The 25,070-nt window shown below is 44.9% G+C and overlaps 1 protein-coding gene across 2 annotated transcripts in view; it reads right to left on the reverse strand.

Moving 5' to 3' along the window:
- prdm1a (PR domain containing 1a, with ZNF domain) overlaps nt 1–22,399 on the reverse strand; it is a 106,423-nt gene extending 84,024 nt beyond the window's left edge. The window contains exons 1-3 of one of the 2 annotated variants that reach the window (XM_059983022.1): nt 22,186–22,399; nt 20,452–20,524; nt 10,954–11,142 (exon numbers count right to left, since the gene is read on the reverse strand). The gene's annotated coding sequence lies outside the window, so the exon portion shown is untranslated. Of the gene's footprint in view, nt 1–10,953; nt 11,143–20,451; nt 20,525–20,678; nt 20,883–22,185 lie in introns of those variants that run through there. The other variant, XM_059983023.1, reaches the window with a different exon arrangement.
- Nucleotides 22,400–25,070: the final 2,671 nt, after the last annotated feature.

The following is a 25,070-nucleotide window of genomic DNA, read 5'->3' on the forward strand; positions in this document are numbered from 1 at the left end:
CATCCTATGACTTGGTTACATTTGATTAGAGTAAAACCGAAATAGTTTTTAAAGAATGGAAAGGCTTCAATTGCAACACGCTCCGTACACCCTTGAATGTCCAAGAGCTCCACTGCAGCTCGTGTAGGCTGATGTGGTAAAGTCTAGCAAACTCCCACAAGCGTACAGACCAGTTAATCTAGTTCGGTGATGTTGGACGGGCAAGTTTTGCTCACAAAGCATATCCCTCAGAATTTACACAAAGGAGAGGTAATTAAACAGCAGCTGACCACTAAAGTTATGCAAATATGCCTAACTTTAAAAAGTTTAGGGGAAAAAAAGTTATATTTCTCTGAATTTCTCAGGAGGTGGACCTGCTTTTGAACAGCGGGGTGCCGTTGGAAAAGAAGTGACCTTTTATTGAGAACTGAAGGTGGTAAAACTGCGGTGGTAGAGAAGCCAAGCAACTCAGCTCCTGTTCCTAATATCACTGGATATTAGGAACAGGAAGGCCAATATGATCACAGGTGATCTTGGAACTGTAACTCAAGTGAGGGGAGACACCAACATACACAAAATGCTGGTGGAACACAGCAGGCCGGGCAGCATCTGATGCCTGGCCTGCTGCGTTCCACCAGCATTTTGTGTGTGCTGTTGTTTGAATTTCCAGCATCTACAGATCTCCTCGTGAAGGGAGACACGGTCATCTTGTTTTGAATGGTTTTTCAAGAGCTGTCACAACACTCATAAATCTTACTCCCAGCAAGTTTCCTTCATTCACTGCTCAAACAGAAAATTGGACCAAAACTAGATGCACTGGCATCTTTGAAATACTGTGTGGCGGTTGGAAGTTGCCAAAGCACATTCCTGGTATCACTTTATTCATTGAAATATACTGCAGAATGTCCAGCAAATCCCCCGATGTAATCTGAGCCTAATCATGGGACAACTTAAAGTGACCAACCCGTATGCATTTGGTCCATGGGGAGAAACCCACGCGGTCACGGGGAGAACGTACAAATTCCTTACAGGCAGTGGTGGGAATTGAACCCAGGTTGCTGGTACCGCAAAGCATTCTGCTAACCACTATGCCGTCCCATTGCCAGCTGTCTGTTGGCAATGAATGTACAGCCCATTACAACTTTCCTTGCTTCCACATTAGCCCCGCTTTCTTCTCATTGCCCTGTGGTTGTTGTTTCTGGTAGTAGATATCCCTTTTTTTTAAGATCCATATCTTCTAGCACACGTCTCTACTGCATCAAGCTGATTCAAAGCTTAAGAGTAAATTCTCCGGACAGCCTTGAATTTATAAGGTTCAGCCCACCAGCGCTGCAATTGTAAAGAGCAGGGTTCGGCAGGAGACTGAGATCGTGCTCAGGACTTTGACCTGGTTGTGCTTGCTGAGCATGCAGTAGGTCGGTCACAAGACCACGATAGATAAATTCAGAGTTATAAATGCATGCTGAACTCACAGGTTTTTTAATACAAAAATGCCACGCGTTTGCAATGATAAGCTAGATAACCACGAAGGCAACAACTCATCTTTTGTGCGATCCAAGGGTGAAGGAGGAGGAGTAGGGAGATTGACACATGTATAATGGAGTTTAACAAGTTTCAACATCACATAGAACTTTACAGCTAATGAACTTCTGTACTGTAGAGAATATATCAGTTTGCACATAGCTAACTCTTACAAACAACCTGACTGTGATTAAATAGTGAGTATTTATATGCCGACAATAAAAAGATAAATGTCACCCGGGACACGGGAGGTTCTTCAAGATACTGCCTGGGGATCTGTTGTGACCACTTGGGAGAGTAGCTGGAGTCTTGGCTTAATCTCGTCTAAAAGGTAGCAACTCCCCTCAGAATTGTACTCCTCCAGCACGTTGCCGGGGGAGTTTCAAACCAGAAGCTCTGCGCTCGTCTCTAAGGTGGGGCTTGAACCTGGAGCATTTGGATTCAAGGCGAATGTGCGAAGACAGGAGATTGCATAAATCAGCAGGTTTGACTCTTGGTCATTCCAAAGCAGAGGTGCTCCTGCTGGGCGGCTGAAAGCGGAAGGCCTGCTGGCCGAGACGGATTAGCTTCTGCGGCCATTCAGACCACCAGCTGAGTGTAGACAGATTCACGCAGGGGCAGACAAGGCACAAAAAGTCACCGCATAATCAAGCGGCCATCAAGAGTGAAAAGAAAAGTCTCCGAAATTCAAATTCATTAACAAATGAAGGAGGAATAATTGAGGTCTATTCTCCACCCTAGCCTTAAGTGAGATGACTGCCCCATTATACTGTACCATTGGAATTAATGCAGTGCAATTGCTACGAGAATGCCAACCCCAAACTTTCTTCGTTATTCATTTGATCACTCAAAGAAAGCAGACACCAGTTCTCCTCAAGCTAAATGAAGAACGGGGAAATCTCATGGAAACCAACAAAATATTGAAAGGCCTCGATAGAGCGGATGTGGAGTGGATTTTGTTTATAGTGGGAGAGCCTAGGACCTCAGAATAAGAGGACTTCATTTTAGAACAGAGATGAGGAAGAATTTCTTCAACCAGAGAGTGCAGGGGGTGCTGAATCCCTGGAAAGAATTCCACAGACTCACCACCCTCTGGCTGAAGAAGTTGCACACAGCTGCTCAGACTGTGGAGCAGGGAAGAGGAGGAAGTGGAATCATTCTGGATACTATCACATCCAAAAACGATCAAATAGCCTGCCATTATTTACCTAGGCTGCTCCCACAGCACTGCCCAGAAATGCAAACTGCGTTACCGAGGGAAACAGGTGCTCAAGAAACGTCCCTATTTGCAGAGCCCCGCTTCAGTCTGCAAAACAGTCGGTATGATTTTTTTGCTGGGCAAGGGCGAGGGAGAACTTTCCAGAGGGGCGGACACAGCAACCCACCTATTCAAAGCCTTTCTCCTCCTGACGAAGCGAAACTGGATTCCCTCCCAGTCCGAGGTCTACCCCCCCCCCCCACCCCCCACAAGCAGCCACCATTCCAAACACACCTTCGGAGACATCATCACATCACAACTAACACTGAATCACCGGGGAGGACGACGACTTCCAGCAGGACGCTACCATCCTCTTTACTGTACTTGGACACAAACTCAAGCGCATCCGCCATGTCTAAATCCTGTTAGTTCTCACCCACCCAGCAGACCATGGGAGCAGCTCTACCGAAAGGCTACAGCAGTTCAGAGAGGCCATTTGTAAGCACCTTTCTAAGGACAGTTAGGGAAGGGGCTTGCATCTGGTGTTCAGATACAAAAAAAAAGGATATAAAAATCTGCAGAATAGGTGGTTAAAGTAGCCGTCTCATACAAAATCATACATTAAGTAAAAGATGCTTAATTCCAGTGCTAAAAACTCAAATTAAAAATTGTAAGCAAATGTCCTCTTCCCTTTCTTCTACTGTTACTAAATTAAACCTAAATGAACTGCTTAAGGAAAAGCAGACGGGTCTTGATTAATGAAGTAACCGATCTAGCTTTGTGTTTCTTAAAAACATTGGGACTAACTGTTGAAAAAGAAACTGATACTATTTAGTGGTCACGCATGCTGTTTAAAAGCAATTAAAAGTTGTGAGCTTTTACACATCCTTATTCTCGCTCCCTCATCCCCCCCCCCCCCCACTCCTCAACAACAACACAAAAACAAAAAAAGAACAAATATTTGCCAGCCATTAAAAAGAGGCTACTCAAGGCACCGTCCCTGCTGGTCATCTTTGCATTAGTGAACCTTGTCTTTTAACAGTTCCTGTCTCCTAGTAACAACCCCTTCACAGAAACAATGGGCCATAAGCTCTGACCAGCAAATCAGAACTGGGATCATGAAAGATTAGCAGCAAGCATCAATATTTACCAGTTATTGTGTTTGTTACTTGTTTAGAGTTGATCTATCAGTACACTGAACTACAAGTTTTGAATCACATGCAGTCGGGCACCCTACAGGCAAACGAGTTGGACTGTGTCACAAGTGAAAACTTACTGACATAAGAGGAACGGAAAGGTCCGTGCGAGTAAACTATTTGAGTCCCCTTTCCCTTTCTCATTGCTTGGCAACTTACTTTAGGAATACCTCGTAAACGTTTGATCTGAAACTCTGGCAGGGATTTAGTGAGGAAGGTAATAGAGATTTATGGTAATAGCTGGATTCATACAGTAATTCAGAATGGAAGTGGAGCTTCAGCTTGGCTCATCCATGCCAACCACAGTGCCCACCTATTCCCATTTGCCCACACCCCTCTACAGCAGGGGTTCCCAACCTCAGCTCCACAGACTCCTTGTTTAATGGGACTGATCCATGGCATAAATAAAGGTTGGGAACCACTGCCCTAAACCTTTTCTATCCAAGATCTTATCCAAATGTTTTTAAATATAATGTGTAATTGTACCAACTTCTTATGGAAAGGGTCTGATAGACAGAATGCCTCTAATATGTTAAACATGTGCGGCTACCTACATGGCCTTCACTTACGAAAGGTTTACGACCTAATCCTTTGTTATGTGCTGAGGGTGCCCTTTTTTAAAAAAAAGGACAGGAAGAATATCAACCTGCTTCTTTTCCAAGAACTGAGGGACTCCCACCACCTTGGCCATGCTCTCTTCTCGTTGCTGCCATCAGGAATGAGGTACAGGAGCCTCAGGACTCACAGGCACCAGGTTCAGGACTCAATTGTCAGGCTCCTGAACCATAAGGGGATAACTTCACTCACCCCATCGTTGAAATATTTCTGCAACCTAAGGTCTCACTTTCAAGGACTCGTGTTCTTGACGTGCATTATTATTTATTATTTCCTTCTCTTTGCATTTGCAGAGTTTATTTTCTTTCGCCCGCTGGCTGAACTCCCAAGTCGATGCGGTATTCTGTGGATTCTACGGTTACTCTGTTACAGATTATTGATTATGCTCGCAAGAAAATGAATCTCAGGGTTGAATATGGTGACATATGTGTGCTTTGATAATAAATTTACGTTGAACCTTCAGGAGGCCGTTTACAGAGGCCCAGAGCAAAATTGTGACATAGCCGGATGGCACTGTCTCCCAGCAGTTTACAGGTAGTGGGACAACACACACAAAATGCTGGTGGAACGCAGCAGGCCAGGCAGCATCTATAGAGAGAAGCACAGTCGACGTTTCGGGCCGAGACCCTTTGTCAGGACTAACGCACTACAGGTAGTGGGATCCAGTCACAGATAGAATAAACCAAGTCTAGTTTCTTGAAGAGGGACTGCTGCTTAATGTTAGCCCTTTGAATCAGACACTAAATAAAGGGACTACCTATTAGATGACAATATGTAATGAAAATCAGTGAATCCTCCTCAAGTCCTGGTTAACATTCAACCCTCGGTCAAAAAAATATACCAGATATCTAACTTCTTTTCTATATACCTGCCCCTCCCAGTTTGCCAACAGTAACAAAGCTTTCGGCCAGTTCTACCCATCTCCCTGGAATTTCTTCCATTGCTTCATCCTTCCTTCCCATTTCCTCCGTGGTATGTCACAACAGGAAACAGACTTCTTCCCTTTCCCTTTCTGATGTCTGTTATCCCAGAATAAAGACCCCCTACTCCCTTTGCAACATGAGCAATTCCAGGAAATATACTTCTCCACGTGCGTGATTATTTGGTTTATCCCAGGAAATAGAATCCATCTTTTTTTTATTTATTGAGATACGGTGCAGAACAGGCCCTTCCTCCCCTTCAAGCCATGCCGCCCCACAAACCCCTAGTTTAACCCGAGCCCAGTCACAGGACAATTTGCAATGACTGGGCTGGGTAATGGACTGTGGGAGGAAGCTGAAGCACTCTGAGGAAACCCACATTGTCACGGGGAGGGCGTGCAGCGGTGGGAATTGAACCCAGGTCGCTGGTACTGTAACGCCTGTGCTAACCACTACACTACCATGTCACCCCATGGTTGGGAATGTGGGTGTTCTTCCCGTTCTAACTTTTCCCCAAACAGGCTCCTTTCCATCTCGGCAATGGCATGGACAGGATCTCAGTCCTTCACTGAGTACATGTGACAATAATACACGGCAGAGTAAGATTGCAAGTATTTCGCCCAAGTGTGCGGTTGCCTCCTGCACCCGAAAGATGTGCTGGTTGGCTAGGTCACTAACTATTTTATGTGTGAGTGGCAGGGTGGAGGTACATCTCTACCAAAGGAGTTGTAAGGTGCTCCTTCCCTCCTCTAGCCTGCAGGTCACCTGCTTTGTCCCTTGATCGGGGCTACGGGAGCGGGTGGTGGATGGTTGTGTGAGCAGTTGGTGCAGATCACAAGTCCTGGTTATGTGACCACTGATGCCAGGCAGACAATCTCTGAAGAGTATTGATAATGGCTGGGGCCACCCATTTTGTAAGGATGCTGTCCAGCAGAAGGTAAAGGCAAAGCGTTCCTGTAGAAAATTTGCCAAGAACATTCATGGCCATGGAAGGACCATGATTACCCATGACATCTGATTAGCACATAACGAATGAACAAGTATGGGCAGAAGAACTGGGGAGCTGGCAGCTAATGAGAGAGAATGGATTACAGAGAAATAGGCAGGGGTTGGGATGGATGGAAATGCTCAGAGAATTGGCATTGACTTGCTGGGTGGAATGACTTCAAAAGAGAAAAGAGGACACATGCCTGCTATCCCCTTAGTGATGAGTTTTATCTGAGGAAACAGAGCTCTTCCCAATCCAATTATGATCATATTATCCTTCGACACATACTCCACCATGATGTGTGTGACCCTGCCCTGAGAGATTCCTTCCAATTCCATTCTTCTTGTCTTTGGTCCTTGGCTCCCAGCAGGGCATAGGCCATTGATGAGCTCCTGCCCTCACCTTGGTTCTGAGCCAGTTTCTCAAGGGTGGAACAGGAGTGAACCCATCGTCTAATTTCAGAATGGACGTCTCTCCTTCATGTATTTTTTTTGGACATCCCTTTTCCCCTTTTCTCTTGGGGACTTCATGTTAATGTCTGCCCGGTGATGTAGTTAGTTGGCTTCCTCAGGGCGTGGCCAAACCACTCCACTTCTGTTTATGTGTTGGTATCCCTGAATTCCTGGCTGGTGCTTTCCCCACAGTGCCTGGCTGGTGTTTAGGTTCCTTCTCAGTCACTGGTTGATGAAAGCCTGCAGGTTTTGTAGTGCCTTCTTTGTTGTTCTCCAGATCTCAGGGCCATAGAGGAGCACTGTTTTCACACTGAGTTAAAGATTGATTTTGGTTTTCCAATTCCATTTGTGAAGGTGTTATTCCAGAGTGCAGACCTCTCTCAATGCTCCCCCTCCCCACCCAATCTTCCAAGAGACAGAATGCCACTCTGAACAGTTATTGTCCTGCAGGCATGCCGCAATTAGCAGGTCAGCTACAAACACTAAATAGCACCTATTGTTCCCTGCAGGTATAAAGAAAAGAAGGAGCTACAAGTACTTTACCCCAGGATGCACTGAATTTAAATGCTGTTTGCAGCAGCTCCTAGGTCTTCTGTAAAACTGTTTTCTAAGCAAGGTGAGACTCTTCAAAAATAAATGAATACAGAAATCTGCGTGCCCCCCATGTACCGTCTCCTCCAGTGCAGTTCAAGGGTTTCTTTCTGATTCAGGGTCATCAGTAATTTCCACAACCTAGTCATATTCTCCTTTGCTCCCTAAACATCCCACACATTCAACAGTGCCACTGAATAACAGCCAAAGAGTCAGACAGCAGAGTTTTAACTCTCTGTTGCTAGCTCAATTCAACTTCCATCTTACTCCACACATACAAATCCAAAACAGGGTCTCATGCCAACACTTCTCAGCCAAAGCATTGAGATGCATCCCAACAGAGGCGGAGTGCAGTGTTTCGCCACCTCCCCCCCCCCCCAACGATTTGTTGACAGAATGTCCTCCAACCTGAATTCTCCCTGCACTGAGGAAGTAGTTGAGAGTGAAGCACTTTGCCCCCATCAGCTGATATCAGGAGCCACCCACATATCCAAGTCAATTCCCAATGAAGGAGCCATTACTGAGACAAGACTTCATTTGAAGTTTGTCGTTCAGCAGGTTCTGGCAGTGAGCAGCAGAGACTTATATTTCCTCTCTCTCCCCCCCCCCCCCCACCCTTGTATCTGATCTGCTTTCATTGCTGTACATAAGATAACAGGAGTGCTGACACAGGAGAGTACTTTTTAATCTTAAATGAATGCATCACCATTTCTGTCTCACTGGCCAGATGAGTAAACAATCTTTTTCTTCAATTAACATTATTTTTCTGAACCATAAAAACTGACCAGCAACTTCAACTTGTAAGTGGTTTGGATCTGCAGACCCGAAGGGGTCCCAAGTGCATCTCAAGGGAATAGATAATGGTGCAAGGTCTGAGTTAAAGTGGATATATTAGAACATCGGACAGTACGGTACAGTAAGGGGCCTGCTAGTCCAGAATGAATGTGATGCCAAGCTTGGTACCAAATTAAACTAATCTCTGCTGCCTGCAGTTGAACCATATCCCTAAATATTCCTGCATTTATCTTAAAACCTCTTCAATGCCACTGTCGTATCTGCTTCCATTCCCACCCTTGGTACTTACATACTCAGTGTAAAGGTACTTTGCCAGAATAGTCCCTTTAAATATTTCCCTCTTGTCTTAAAGCTATGTCCTCTAGGAGAGCAATTCTGGGTGCCTACCCTATCTATGCCAGGTAATTTTACGAACCTCTATTAGTCTGCTCTCAGGCTTTGACACTTCAGAAAATTCAAGTTTGTCCAACTTCTCCTTAAAACAAGTACCTTTTAATCCAGGCAGCATTCTGCAAAACCTCTTCTAAACCCTCTCCAAAGCCTCCATATTCTTCCTATGTGGGTGACTAGAATTGCCTGCAATATTCCAAGCGTGCATTAATCAAACTGTTATAAAACCACATCATAAGTTTGTAAACTTTACTCTGTTGCCTTGTATGTTGCCACTTTTTGAATGGACGGATGCCAATATCTATCTATACCAGGTTCCCAAACTTGTTTTATGCCATTGACCCTTACCATTAACTGAGGGTCCCTAGACCCCAGGTTGAGAATGCACATTAATGTGATTAAGGTCCCTTCTAATAACTATAATTTTTCCTTACAGTTCCTCTCCCGAAGTGTAACACCTTACATCTGACTGGATTAAACTGCATTTGCCATTTATCTGCCCACAAGTGGAACTGGTTGATCTTTTCCTGTATCCTTTAACAACATTCTTCACTTCCCAAAACTCTAGCATCTGCAAACCTACCAACCACTCCAACTACATTTTGATCCAAGTTTCTTATGTACATCGGAAATGACAGAGGTCCAAATACCAGTCATGACAACCACCAAAAATTATGGAGCTCCAACCAGAATACCATTCCATAGTAGCCAAGGTTTGTGCAGTTGCTCACAACCCAGAAACCACAGCAAGGGCTGGGACATGGCACAAATGCATCTCATGAGTAAGTAGCATCTTGAGTGAAATATCCCACAAGCAAATAATTACAGTTTCAGCAAATTCTGGGAGGTTAACTGACAAGTAGTCAAATTGTAATGGGAAGAGAGGAACTGTGTGTGGATGAAACCACCAAGTCATATTCAACTTGCACCTAGTCTACCAAGGGATATGGAACACAAACACAGCATTTCAAGCTGTGATAGAAATACCAACGAATGATTACATGGATTTAAGGGCCCAAATGGTTTGAAATTGCTAATATTACAATCTAATCACACAATATGTATAACAAAAGAACATAAGATAGGCCACTCAGCCCCTCGAGTCTGAGCTTGTCAATTAACATTGCGAACCTTCACCAGACCTTGTCCCGAGTGGTCTAGTCTCCAGAATTCTCAGGGGTAAAGAATTCCAGTAATTCACAACCCTCTGCAAGAAGAAATTCCCATGCACCCCCATCTTGAATGAACTCCCCTTAATCTGACACAGTATCTATGAAAATTAGCCAGCAACCATTCCCTTTGAATTTAAAAAAAATTTCTATTTCAATTTAAAAAAAAATGGCATGGTCTAAACTTAGGAGCAATTCCTGGAACTGGAGAGATGAACAAATTTGTGACAATGTACTGAAATCTGGAGAGTCATCCGATTTCAGTGATCATGGAAATTCCAGTTAGAAAGTAAAGTGACTGTGCAAACAACTACTTTGATTAATTTAATAGAAAACACACATATGCAAAGAAAAATACTGGCAAGCCCACTTGCTATGTGTCAGTTTGCTCAGGGAGGAATATTGATCGCAGCACTCTGTATGACAGTTTTGTAAGGACTGAAAGAGATTTTTTCCACCTTCCTACCACTCCCCCAGCCAACAAAAGACTAGAGGTGCACCGCCCCCCCACCATAAAAGCAAGGTGAGTCACATGGTATATGGTCCTCTGTAAAACAAAAAAAATAGAACCTTTGGTCTGCGGCTTCAAAACTGAGGGAGAAAAATGCGACAGTCTGAAAGGTGCCAGGTAGTTCAGTTTGTATCACACAGAGTGATATTGTTCTGGATGCAAACACAGGACTGTCTCCAGGTACATATAGTCTCTGCAACGATCCTTAAATAAACCAAAACGTGGACTGTTCATTAGCGCTGGCGCTGGAGTCCGGTTCATGTTTAGTTAACCACACTTGAAAAGTAAGAGGGCATACTGTGTAGTCAAACAAGCTGGAAAATATAAATGGCTCTCGTGTCTTGCGGGAGCTTGTTTGTTGAACTTTCAAAATGACACCAACAATTACTACAACTTGAATTTGAATGTCAAACATGAGAAAAAAAAATAGAAACACCCAACTCTGAAGGCGAGTGTTTTCAGATTCTGCCAACAGCAATCGGTCAACATACCGGGTAGTGTTTCAGCCCATCTTCCCTGTGCTAGCCCTTTGAAAAAAAGAACACCACAGTTCTTCCCACACCCTCAACGTTTGCCCAGAGCTCAGTTTAAAAGTGTAACCGTTTGGGAAATCTCTCGCGCCACTCACCTGGTGATTTGATTGCAGGAAGGTCACCTGATGAGTAACTGAACCATGTGACTGAGGAATGCACTGGGTACGATCTCTGAGCCGTGTGACTTTGCTGGTCTCAGGCAAGGCAAGGCAAGGCTTCTTGTAGTTCGAATGAGGAAAGAACAGAAGTCAACCTTCCTCCAAACTGCTACCCGGTGACGCCAGCTGGAATAGGCAGAAAAAGGGGCACGGATGTTACATTTCCCTTTGGTTTACTGTCAGGAAGATGGTCCATTGGACGCATTAAAACACCACTGCTTAGCCGTTGCCTGCACAGGCTAAACCAAGTTTTTTTTAAAAATAAAAAAACACAGACTCTTAGGCTTCTGTTCCTAAAGGTGAACTTCAGATCTGGTCCCTTCTGCAACAGACTCCAACCCACAGCTTCTAAACCTGTTAACAACACTGTCAGTGTGCTAGCAACCAGCCTCAGCCTCCATCAAAATTCCATTGTGAGTATTCATCCACAAGCTGCTATCAACAGCAAGGCTTGTAACTGTCTGGCTATGTTATCTGGGGTAGCCCCCCACGTCTCCTATAATGGGAGCAAGTAAACAATTCATTACCTCACCACCAGCTTTCAGAATGGTCACTTCCCTTCAGCTACTCACTCCTTGATCCAACCTGCATACTTCACTATGGTCATCAACTTGGTTCATTTTGTTCCAATTGTGCTCATCCTGGTATTTTTTTTTCACTATTTTATGTTTAATTTGATGCTTTTCTTGTGAATGCCGTGCCTCTCATCTGCGCCTGCACGTACTTGTGCACACGACAACAAACTTCAACCGTCTCTCGCTCACCCACTTCCTCACACAGTGATTCTTTCACATGAACATCCTGGCACACCTTGGCCAACACTTACATGCTCAGGTAACACGATCGGAATTTTCTCCATCAGAGTAAGATTTTTGAGACGCACAAAGTCTTGGGAGGAACAAGCAACTTTGGCTCTCTGATGAGAGAGATACCTCCCCCCACCCCCACCCTTATTTTTGGCTCTGTTGTAGGCTGATGGAGAGGGGTTGATTGTTGTAACTAGTCAACAACTATATTAATTCTGTAGCACATAGCAACCCAGCTGGTGGAGGGAAACTGAATGGACTTGGCCTCATTTCACCCAATAATTTCCACGGTCCAACACTGACGAAAACCTTTAATCCTAGAAGCTGACAGCACATACCAACACACCTCAGGTCATTAGACCATGAGCCATAGTAGCAGAATTCAGCCATTCAGCCCATCGAGTCTGCTCCATTATTTCATCATGGCCAATCATTTTCCCTCTCAACCCTATTCTTCTGCCTTCTCCCTGTAACCTTTTGGGCCCTGTCTAATCAAGAACCAATCAACCTTTCTTAAATACCTGGACTCTACAGTTGCCTTGGCAATGAATTCCACCCTCTGGTTCAAGAAATTCCTCCATTCCAAATGGATGTCCCTCTATTCTGAGGTTGTGCCCTCTGGTCTTAGACTCCTCCATGATAGGAAATATCCTCTCCACATCCACTCAATCTAGGCCTTTCAACATTTGATAGATTTCAACGAGATTCCCCCTCATTCTTCTAAATTCCAACAAGCGCTGGAATCAAACCAGCACAGCCATCAAACACTCTCCATATGATAAGACTTTCACTCCCAAAATCATTCTCCTGCGCCTCCTTTGAACCCTCTCCAATGTCAGCACATCCTTTCTTAAATAAGGGGCCCAAAACTGTTCACAATATTCCAAGTGAGGCCTCACCAGTGCCTTATGAAGCCCAAGCATTACATCCTTGCTTTTATATTCTAGTCCTCTCAAAATAAATGCCAACATTGTATTTGCCTTCCTCACCACTGACTCACCCAGCAAATGAACCGCCAGGGAATCCTGCACAAGGACTCCCAAGACGCATTGCACCTCAAATTTTTAAAAATGTTCTCGCTGGTCAGAAAATAGTTTTGTTCCTTCTAACAGAGTTCATAGGCATACACTTCCTGACACAGCATTCCATTTTCCACTTCTTTTGCCCATTCTCCCAATACGTCAAAATTCTCCTCTAGACTCCCTGCGTCCTCAACCCGATCTGCCTCCCCACTTACCTTTGTATCATCTGCAAACTTGGGCACAAAACCATCAATTCCATTAACCAAAGCACTGCAAGGAGAAACGGTCCCAGCAACGAACCTTGTGGACCATCACTACTCACCGACAGCCAATCAGTAAAGGCTCTGCTTATTCCCACTCTCGTGCTTCCTGGCAATCTGCTGTCTAAGCTAGTACCTTTCCAGTAATAACATGGACTCTTATCTTGTTAAGCAGCCTCATGTGCAACAGCTCTCTGAAAATCCAAGTACACAACATCCACTAATTCTCCTTTGTCCATCCTGCCTGTTATTTCCTCAAAGAATTCCAGCAGATTTATTTTATACAGAATGGATGTTCAGTTCCAATGATGTGGCTACACTTCTGCCAATTACTCAACAGGAAACATTAACAATGGGCTTCGAGGATTATCGCAAGTCAAGAAACTCGATCTTAAGCAACAAGGATTTGCTAGCCATATAGCCATTACAATATTGACTCATTCCCTATTACTCTGAATTAGCTATACCCAACAACATTTGGATAATAATTTATTGGGTGCCCTGGGGCCATCCTGCTGCCTGTTGTAATATGCACTGAATAATTTACCTCATAACTCTATGCTGTGATGTGTCATGGGATCATGGAAATTTACGGCACAATATGTTCCCAATTGGTTGTACCAGCCTAAATAAAACCTGCTCATGACTAATCTTTGGCTTCAGGCTCATTTATACTCGTGCGTACGGGCTATGCCTTAGGCCTGAGTTTCACTTCTGCATAGGCTCTACGCTGTAGCGAGCATGCGTGGCGAGTGCCAAAATGCTAGTTGGCGGTGGGGTTTCTATGCCACCGTGCTGAGTTTCTACATGAGAGACATGGATGAGGAAATGCATTTCAAACATTTTTGCACGTCGCCAGGTCGATTTGACAATTTGGTTCATCTATTTCCTGTCGGTGTACAGACGCAGCGGAGAAGCAGCAACCGGAAATGCAATGCTACCAAGCGGACCAATCACAGTTGTCGCAGTCTGCGTCACCACGACGCGCGAGTTAATTTTTTGGGGAGGTGCATGTCACCCTATGGCGTAGGGACAGTATAGGATACGTGGTACCTACAGCGTAAATGTGACACACAAGTATTAATCAGACACAGTACCTCAAGCTCCGTTCTAGATATTTGTTATACAGGTGGTGAGGATTCCTGGCATTGAGCTCAAACCTCCACAATGCTCCAAAACAAGACTATTTTCTCCAAATTCCCTCCAAATTTTTCTACCAATTAGCTTAAACCAATTCTGGACAGCTTTTTTTTATTTAGGAAGGCAAGTCATTCCCACTTGTTGACTGAGAAATTACTGATACAAACTAAAGTGCAGAGTCATTAAAAAAATACCAGACTCTCTTAAGAGGAAAGGAAATGCATGTCCTGAAACAACTCACGTATGCAGCTAGTCAGAGCTTCCTACAGATCAGTACCACTAGAATTCCAGGCATTCCTTAAGAGCTCCATAAAAACGTTCAGTCTCTCTGATCCCCTTACAACCACCTGGATGACTAGGGAGAGAGGCAACTTTTTCCCCCCTCCTGTTTGCCTTATACAGACATGTCAATCGATTCACCCAAAAATAAACCCAGCGGCCCCGCCCACTGATCTAAGCAGTCCCCTTGACCTATGCTCAGCTGAAGATGCTGTAAGCTCTCCCCCCACCCCGCACGCACGTGTCAAATCACCCGGCACAGCAGGCGAGGTAATGCATTGATGACTGGCAAGGAGAGGTATCCTCAGCCATAAATAATTACTGGGAAGCAAATGTTTATCTAACTTAACGTGACAGAAAGGGTGACAGCAGGAGAAAGAGCCGGGGAGGGGGGTGGGGGGGGGGGCAGATGTGCCAGTTTAAGAACAGTTGCCAGGAACTAGATCCATCTCTTCACAATGAGGAAAGGTATCAGTAACACAGAAGGCCATAAATATTTAACACTGTGTTTGTCTTGGCTAGACTAAAGGACTGAAAATAATGACCTGTATAATTCCGTCCACCTACCTCCCATCACCACACCAAAAGGGGAAACTACGCCAGTGAATGAAGAAAATTAACTTTCCCCTAAGTTAAAAAAAAGTTGTCAGGAGCCTGTCAAAACAAATCGTGCACAGCTTCCAACAGAACTCCGCAGGATTTTGACTTCATTATCTGGAAGCAATTAGTAGTACGAGCAGCACACTAATTAATTTATTGTGTACAACTGGAATGTGATAAGGGTGGACCGAAGCCAGTAACGGGCTTTGCTGTATATTTCAGGTCATGAGCCAAACTACACAGCACAGTACAACCTTGTCGTGTTGGGGATGGCTGAGAAACTGTGCTGCTAAATAAGTGTTCCCCGGATTACCAGGCAACTGACAGATTCCATTTTGATTCAATTCGCTTTCTACTCTCCATCATCTTGAATAAATTACATCATCTGCCGTCAGTCTCGAACCAGGTAATGGCAAAAGTTAAACTTTTTGCAAAAATATATACACAACCCTGCAATGTTATCGGCTGGTGCATCAATGGGAATCTGCAAATTTCCCAATAGTTGCCTTGCATCACCCAAAATTTGAGCAAAGCTGTGAAATCAGATCAATAACAAAGTGAGTGGCAGATTAAGTGAGGGTGGCTTTCCGTTGCCACACAAGTGGGACTCAGTCCATTCTGTGCCAGATTAAAGCCAATGATCTGCAAGTCACAAGGATCATATTCAGTTTTACAGAAGCTCAAAGGAACGGCTCAGCATTTCTAAACAGCTTTGCTGCTCACTCTCAATGACATTGGAGCAGGTGTGTTAAACTAATGCAGCTCTGGAAGAATCTTGGCGAGACGGCACCGAGGCGGCTCCAGCTGAAGTCACTCAGCCCTCCTGATAAACTTGCTTCTTTGCACCAAATCGGAGAGCAGAATCAGCTACGGTCTTCGTCCCCAATTGGTACTCCAGCAAACCTGCTTGACGTGAAGCCAAGATATTGTGTTTGAGCTGAAAGGGCTGACAGAGAACAGAGAGAGTGGGGCACGCATATGGTAGCTTTACCACTGCCTGAACTCTACCTGCAGGATTTATGTGATTGAGCTGAGAAATTAAACAAGGGTTCGTTCGGCAGAGGGTGGGCAGTTTTTTTTGTGTCAGCAGACGATGACTACTGGTTTCATGAAGATGCTACGTTGGGCAATACAGTACGAGGATAGAGTCTTCAGCTCGCGATAGCCATTCTAACCATACAAACTAATCCCACCTGCTTGCAAGGATGCTGACATTATTAAACATGTTCAGAACGTAAGCTGTATAGAACGGGCAACTGATCTGTAAAGGGATAAAGGCAAGATTCATGATCAAGCAAGAAAGTGGGAAAGCATAAGGGGAGGAGAAACTGAAACTGGGAGGGAGTGGGAAATACTGACATTCAGAGAGCAAGCACAAGTATCTTGTATTTAGTTACTGTCAAGTCATGCCCAGGGAACAGCATGAATCCCAAGTATGTACAAGTAATTTGAAAATCAAATGTTGTGCTTTATTGGAAAGGGGTTAAGTTTACGAAAAAATATATTTAATGCGTTTGGGAAAACTTCTGGAGAGTTCTATGTCTCAACTCAAAGCGTTAGATCTGAATTCATTAAATTGCAAAGATTTATTAAAGTGAACCAAGGAAGGAGGGGGGGATGATTTTTCAATGAGACAAATTGAGTAAAATATGCTATATATTCCTTACAATTTAGAAGAATGAGCAAGGAGCTGCTGGAATGGGCACTGACAGGAGGGTCCATTGTCTGGGTCACCAACAGCCAGAGATCACAGTCTCAGAATATGAGGGTTTACTCCTCAGAGACAGAATGCAAGAGAAGCTTTTATTCAGTTAAAGGGTGGGATTCTCTACCTCCAAAGACAGTGACTGTTCCAGACTTAGACTGATAGTACTGAGGTAATTGGGTGACATGAGCTAACGGGACCAGAAGATCAGAATTAATATCACCAGCATACGCCGTGAAATTTTTTAACTTTACAGCAGCGGTATGATAAACAGAGACTGAGTTACATGAAGTGGATTTTAAAATCATTAAGTTAAAATTAGCACAAAAACACAGAAATCTTATAAGGTAGTAATGTTCATGGGTTCAATGTCCATTTAGGAATTGGATGGCAGAGGGGAAGAAGCTGTTCCTGAATTGTTGAGTGTGTGCCTTCAGGCTTCTGTACCTCTTTCCTGATGGTAAGTGTGAAGAGGGCATGCCCTGGGAGATAGGGATCTTTAATGATGGATACCACCTTCCTAAGGCACCACTCCTTGAAGGTGCCTTGGATACTATGAAAACTAGTATCCATGATGGAGCTGACTAATCTTACAAGTTTCTGAACCTGATTTGGAGGAACATGGCTACGCCATTGATTTTTGGAGTGAACCAACATGGCATGTTTCTTCTGCTTTCTGGGAATGTCAGGTTTCCCTACAATTATTAAAGCTTATGGAGACCTTGCGTGCAAGCCAGCACTAAGACCATCACAGCAAAGCTTGCAACTTGCAGCAGATCCTTCTGACTCCTGTTGCTCGAAAACATAGGAACTCAGCTTCTTTCCTCCTTGCTGGAGACAACGTTTGAGCCCATGACTTTAATCATGCTTAAGGAACAAAATTTGCATTAATGGGATTGCTGTTCCGAAAAACTCTGAACTAATCATGTGGTGTACTGGCACGTAAGCAAGTTACTAAATTTAATCCAGAGCGTCAGTGTACACAAAACCTGGAGGAAGACAAGGCAAGAACTATTGAGTAGTAGGTTCCGAACCCTCATGACACTTGTGGTAGTTTCCCTCTAACTTTGCTCTCATTTGTGTACAAATTCTCCAAGACACACCTTAACTAACGTCAATTGAAATCTTACCCACCTTATGCAGCCTCCTTCCCTCTTCTCATAAAGACAATTAAGTCCTTCCTCAGCAGCCTCCTCTATTCTGAAGAAATTCATTTCGCTATATCCAGTTTGAGCTAAAATTACTTACAGCCAAGTTCCTCTAATACCAACCAAATTCTTTGTAATTTTTCTCTGCAGACTCTTTGAAGCAACCACTTTCTTCCTGCAGTGTGGCGATGAGAAGTATTAGCTGTGGCCTAATTAATAGTGCATATAATTCTAACATTTTTTCCCAGCTCTTACAGTCAAAGACGAGAAAGGAACTTGCACTCTTCAGGAATCCAGAGATCAATGTTATTTCTACTCTTAACATGTCCCTCTACCCCAATCACACTGCTCCAGGCAATCCATTTGGACACTTTCCTATCCACCAGGCCTAGCCATTGGTATTTTCTGCAACTCATTATTTGAACCACTTGGCCATTTCTCGCTACATTTGCAGCACTTAGCAAGGCGCTGCAGCAAAATCCCAAGTAGCACTTCCAGATGTTAAAACTCCTGACAACCACATCCTTTGCTCATGGTCACTCAGCCAATATTGCATTTGAAGCCACGTTTGACTTCCATTGACTTTTACTTTTCTGGCCAGTTTTCCTTGCGAACTCCTTTCCAAAGCTGCGGTAAGCGCCACCTTCAACCCTGGTCTCACTTCCTGAGTTAAAGGATCTAGTTACAAGGAATCACATTTGGACTCAATAGTCACTGTGATAGAGGACCAGTTTCTATAATCCTGAACCAGTTCAATTAACTTTGGTAGGAGTGCCAGAACGTGGCCATCGAATAAGAGCTGGACTACATCAAGGTATGGTGTCCCTTCCAGAGGACTGGCTTGCCAACATAGCCAGGGATCGAGACCAAAGCAGTTACTGAGGTCAAGTACTAGCTAAGGTCTTGTTCAGCCTTGGAGAAAAGGGCCTCAAATGGCTGAGTACAGGGTGCTGTTGAGATGGACGTGGCAAATGAAGGCTTTCAGCTTCTGCTCTCATCCACTTGGTTGGAAATGTTTTGGGGCAGGAGGAGAGATATTGGACCTAACTCACCCATGCTCCTCTGCTGAGAAATACTGTAGCCCTCCCTCTCTTTCCCCATTGCTTTGTGCCTATCCCACTCTTCTTTTCACTGCACCCCATTTTCTAACATATAACCCCTTTCTTGGTTGAAAGAGCAACTTAAGAATTGCTGATACTGGTGCACTGGTTAGAAAAGCTTCTTCCACAGTCACTCACTACTCTAAAGTTGTGCTCAAGTCCCTGTCACAACCTGGGAATGGCATCGCATTAACCCTCCCTAAACTCTTACCCGCCCCCCCCCCCCGCCCCCCATCTCCTCCCTGTCCTCTCTGCTCCAGGGAATACATACCCGAGCTTCTCCTTTCTGGCTGAAATCCTTCACTTTCCCCAAACAGGTCATTCGATGTGACCAAAACCAAACATTGCGGAGAACTCACCAGTGCTGTCTGGCACCTTGCCTTGGACTGGCCAGGGAACGGTGTGTGGTTCTAAAAACACCAAATGAAGAAAGGCCTCGGAGGGTAACCCTCCTCAGAGAAACTGACGCCCGACTCAGGCGGATTTTCTCATTTTCCCCAATGCCAATTGTTCATCCCAGCTACAAGCCTCTATTAAAAGGGGACTCGCTAATTTGCCCTCTCCGTGGCTTCCAGCAGATTAACACATCTCCAAAATATGAGTTTCAGACTCCCGCCCCGCCCCCTACACACCAGTTCAAATCCTCACTCCGAAAGATAAATCTCTTCCGATCCGTGTCAGCCTTACACAAAGCCCACCGCGAAAGTGTCGGGAGATTTGATCTAAAATACCACTGGCGGGATAGAAACAGAAAATAGTGGGGGGATGAATTGAGATCACGTAGAAGAGGTTAACGGGGAGACACGCAATGCAGCTTCGCCGTTAACCGAGCTGCTTCTGGCTTCAGCTCCCCCCCCCCCCCCATCTCACCCCCTCCAGTCGGGGCAAGAGTTATTCTGGAACAATTCTGTATACCTACAGCCGCTCTGTATGCAGAGAGAGAGATTTCTAAAATGCAAAACTTCAAGCGGTGCAAGTACCCCTCCTTTTAAACCACCCCCCCCCCCCACCCCTTTCTTACCCGGAGGACAAAATTGATATCTTTTTCCAAGATTGTTCCCGGTTTCCAGCCGAGTCTTTGTAAAGCGCCCAGACCCTCGCACGCCCTTTGCAAACCCAATAGAATCAGTGCGGGCACAAGACCCATCCTTCCCCCAGCACCTTTATTACTGAGAATAATTCCTCGAAACTGGACCGCGAGGAAGGGCAGAGGAGAAACACTAATGTTTATACTACCGTAAGAATTCAAATAAAATGCACCGCCTGGATCTATTTGCTTTGGTACTTTGTCAATTGCAATGGAAAGTCGGTGTGTAATTTCTTTTTTGACGGGCTATCCACACCGGATGACGCGGCTCGCCGTGTGCGTTCCTACCTGAGTTAGAGCGGTCGCGAAGCCCGTCGCCCCAGACTGGTATCACGCGGACGCGGTCCCATGTAGTTCAAACCTGCGACGTACAAGATTTGCATGAAATACAAATTTCATCATCTACCAAATAAACAACCACCGCAGCATTTGTTTGAAAATCGGGTTTCGTTTCGGAACTCCGAGTGTGTCGGTTTGCAGAACACGGACTTTCTCATTAGACTGAATGCCTTTACCTGTTGGTCGGATCGAACCATGCCTCACCTCCTCTGGTCCGCCCACTCCCACACAGGGAATTTGGGACGAAATAATTGGATCGGTTCAGGACGATTAAAGTGTCTCCGAGAGCTACTCAGCCACTGGGGTAGTTTACTCCATGCACCGTTTAAGTTATACTTTGTTTTATTATGGACAGGATCCCTCCTTGGTAATTGTTTAACCTCTCACACGTGACCCCAGGGCCAACTTCCGCCAACATTTGAGACACCCTAAAATGAGAGACTTGACGTTCTTCCCCACCCCCCCAACCAGTCCCCGGACTGCAAGCACCCCAGAGCACCCCCTTCTCCTCCCCCCACGGTTCACTGCGGTTAATGAACAAACTTAGTCCTTTTCTGAAATAGGAACTTCCATCCCTTGTCGACGGGAGGGTGGCCATTGCGAAATAAGCGTTACTATGCCTGGGGAAGATTACAGAACCGAAACGATGGCCCCAATGGTCTCCTTCAATCTAACGGAAAGTAAATCGAGCTCTTAAATCCGGTTGGGATGGTGGTTTTGTATTAATGGGTTTATACACCATTCATGCTATTATACACCATTCGGCAGATATTCTACCTGCCTTGTCCATGGCCAAATTGTATCAGAACATATGATTTCCCCTTAATTCTACCCTAGCTGTGGACAGCACAAAAACAAGTCCTTTCCTCCACCGTCCATATCTTCTAGTTCCAGTTAGCAGCGCTTGAATCGCAGCCATCTATACCTTAGCGAGTTGTCATAAAGATAGTTCATAATCCCGAGCGCATTAACTCAGCTACGCAGCTTGTTCCACCCTGGGCAAGAGAACCCCTTCTTCATCAGATCGCCTCTCCGCCTTTTTTTTAAATCAATTAAGTCAACTCTATCCCGGGAAAGAAAATGGATGAGTTACATTAACTAATAAAGGATGGTAGCTAAAGCAGCGCTGTGGGATTGGGCAAACGCAGACGCGAATACCAAAGTTTTGCGGGAAAGAGTTGAATAGTTGTCCTTGCTATTCCATTGAGAGGAACATGGAGATAGAGGGAAATGGATTCTATCAACGTTCGATGGATTATAAAGACTTTAAAAATGCCGGAAAAAGTGTAACTGCGGAAAATGTGACACTGAATTTTTTTTAACGTAGTTGAACGCACTGTGCAAAGTCCTGTATAAAGGAATAATGTAGAATATTTACAACCCTCGGAAGCTATCCGCTTGGTTTGAAACATATTCAGACTTCGAAATTAGTCCTAGCTCACTTTAACTCATACATCAGAAGTGACAGTAAGCTGAACGTCACCAACTAATGAATCACCAGGTTATCGCCTCTCGGGCTTCTATGTGAGATAAAACATTTCTGTTTAACTGTCCCCATCAGTCTCGACTTAAAACTGAGAAAGTCCCGCTGTCAAGTCTCAAACTCCTAAAACGAACCTTTCTCTCCCCCCCCCCCCGTGTTAAACGCCTCTATTTCAGAAAAGGTGGGAAGCTCCATCTTACGCTTTAATGGGAAGTGGCTGCTCACAGAATAAACAGCAAAGCGACTCCAAGTTGCCGTCTTTCCTTCACAGTCGAATTATTTGTAAACTTTCCTCCTCCTTGCATACAGCGATCCCAGGTTTAGCATGTCCTCTCAGTCCCCAAGCGATCCCATGTTGTAAAAGAAAGGTCGGCCACTCGGGCTTCGCGGCAGCGTTCGCGTGGTAGAATATTATGTCCTCACTGGTCATCTGCAGGACTGAGCTACGGTTTCGAAATGTTCTTAGAAAGATGAGGCTACGCTGCTTTTTCCCTTAATATTGTGCAAGTTAATTTCCTGCACCTACGCACTTTGCGCAGTGAGTAGAAAATTAGGCATATACACATATTAAAAATAACCATTCCTGTTACATTATTTCACCCACTCACAATATTTACAAGAGGTCATTTGGTAAAGACTCCCAGCGGCGTTGGGAACAAAGAGACGACTACCTCAGTCTATAGTGACTGATAATCGTATGTAAGTGCGTGTAAAACAAATCAAAAGATCAACTCTCCGTCTGACCGATATTTGGAGTTAATCGCTCTCCCCTGCTTGCGATACACAGCATATAAATGAAATTGCTTAATAAGAATGTACCCACCTCGCAATGTTGAGTACTGCCGGCAGTAAGTCAAGTGACGAGCTGTTTCTTAAAAGTCCTTGTTACTATGTGTGATTGATTAGTCGGGGGGGGGGGAGTTTCTCTTGTTTTGCCAGAGGTGAGTAACAGGTTGTTAACGATGCTCTCGATTGTACTTTATTCCTTCAGGGAGGCTGAAAGCGAGGGAGAGAGTCTTGAATATTTTATGAGCTGGCACCACATTGACTTTCGGCAAGTGTTTTAGGAGATAGGTTGATCGTGGGATCTGTCTGTGCTCGGGCCCTGGATCAGGTGCTAAAGAGACAGCTCCGGGGAGAGAATCAGCACGCGTCAGAAAACGCCGGCGTTACCAGCGAAATCCCAGCCGATTCTCTATCAAAATTCCCTATTCACCCCACTTCCCTCTCTGAGATTGTCACCCACCGCAGCCCTCACGCACCCCCCCCCCCAAAGCCGAGCGCTCGGCTTCTCAATTGATACCAATTGCAGCACAAAAAAATGTTCAGAGAGAAAGCTGCCTCGACAGGTTACTCCCGTGAATAACAAGAGCAGTTAAAAGTGTGAAGACTCACTTATTTCAAAATGCAAATCGATGCTCGGATTATCATTACGCCAGTCTTAATCTTTCTCTAAACACAAACTCACTCCATCCTTGCGGTCAAGATTGACGGCGAGCATGGGAGATCACTCCCTCTCTGTGGTGGGACTACGGTGTAAAGCAAAGGGTTGTATCTGAGACCGTTTACCTGTGCGCCCTCAGACAGGACGCTGCTGAACTTTGCCTATTCACTGAGCCGGAGAAGAAAACACGTTTCACTTATAAATTCGTTTGCACGTGTTTACAAAAGGATGGATGTGAGAGGTTTGTGTGGACACCTAGTGACCCTAGTAACCAAAAATGTGTTTTCGATGCTCAGGCATGGAGACGCCAACGAATTCTCGCTTTCCGACCGGGACGGGGATTGTTGTCCTGCAGTTTAGCAGCTTGTTATATTTTTAAGGTCTCAGAGAATATCGGTCGATTGCAACCATTTTCAGTTGATCATGGCTCGTAAGAATAACAATAAAAGAAGTCACGAAATAACACCTCTCCCACTCCTCGGGTCCGGCAATCGCGGGGCTACGATTGGGAGCTATTCTCATGCAAGAATGTTTTTCTTGGGCCCCCCCCCCCTCACCTCTCATCTGATTAGCGAGGGAAAACAGAATGGAGGGATGATTGCGGTGGCAGGACGACAAAGCCTGGGTGTGGTTCAGATTGGATTTGATCTCCGAGATAGAGTGAAAAGTGTCCATAAACGCTGATGAATAGTTTTTAGCAGATATAGCTCAGAGTGCAAAGACGTTTATTGTAACTTTCTGGGGACAATGCGTTCACAGAAGCCCTTTGCTGATCCCACAGCAGAAGCAAAGAGATAGATGAAGCTCAAGTCTTCCAAACGAGCCGGCCTGCCGCCAGCTATTTATTGCCCGGTTTTTAGTGCTCTTCCGACGGAGGCACCTTCAGGCTCTGTAGTATACCTGTGTCTGGGCGCAGAGGTGAATCTTTCACCGCGCACCCGCGTTTAAAGATATCCCAGGCAAAACCTGTCCTGTGAGGCACGTAAAGGGCCGTGTGGTGTGAAATTGGGGTTCCTTTCAACTCACCGTTTTAATGAAACGGAACGAAAGTCCTTCATTGAATTACGCGACAACAATAAGTCATCGTACACCTGAAAATAAAATCTCACCCTGGGTTCTGGAATGAACATTTTTAATCTGCCCGCCTGTGGAATATGCATCCACCAGGTAGAAAGTGGAATATTCCCTTCCACCTCGCAGAAATATTCTCGCTGGCTAAGGGTCACAAAAGGCAAGGAGTTTGTTTGTCAACATTTCAGGAACTGTTTAGCCGAACTATTAATTCTTTTGTCTTCTTTCTCTTTAACAATAGCGATCGTTCACCTCATTCACTCAGTACGCAAGGGCTAATTTTATTTTTTCAATAAAATCAACACCGCCGTGCGAGTAAACGTTATTTCACATTTGATGATATTGATAGTTTAAGTAAAATACACATCAGCGCCCGCTGTGAAGTATCTCGTCTGTTCCTTTTCGACCCTGAGTGGCATCGGCCTCGGGGTTAAACGGCATCGGCTTTTCTGCTACTTAGCTCGTTGTAGTTAGCCTCTCTTTTTTTTCCTTTTTTGGATAGTGTAGGGGGACTGGGGCAGTGGCCAATTGTGGGGCCTGCAATCTCTGCCACAGGTGGGGCAGGTGGTG

The sequence above is a fragment of the Hypanus sabinus genome, chromosome 10, assembly GCF_030144855.1.
Source record: "Hypanus sabinus isolate sHypSab1 chromosome 10, sHypSab1.hap1, whole genome shotgun sequence".
Taxonomy (NCBI): domain Eukaryota; kingdom Metazoa; phylum Chordata; class Chondrichthyes; order Myliobatiformes; family Dasyatidae; genus Hypanus; species Hypanus sabinus.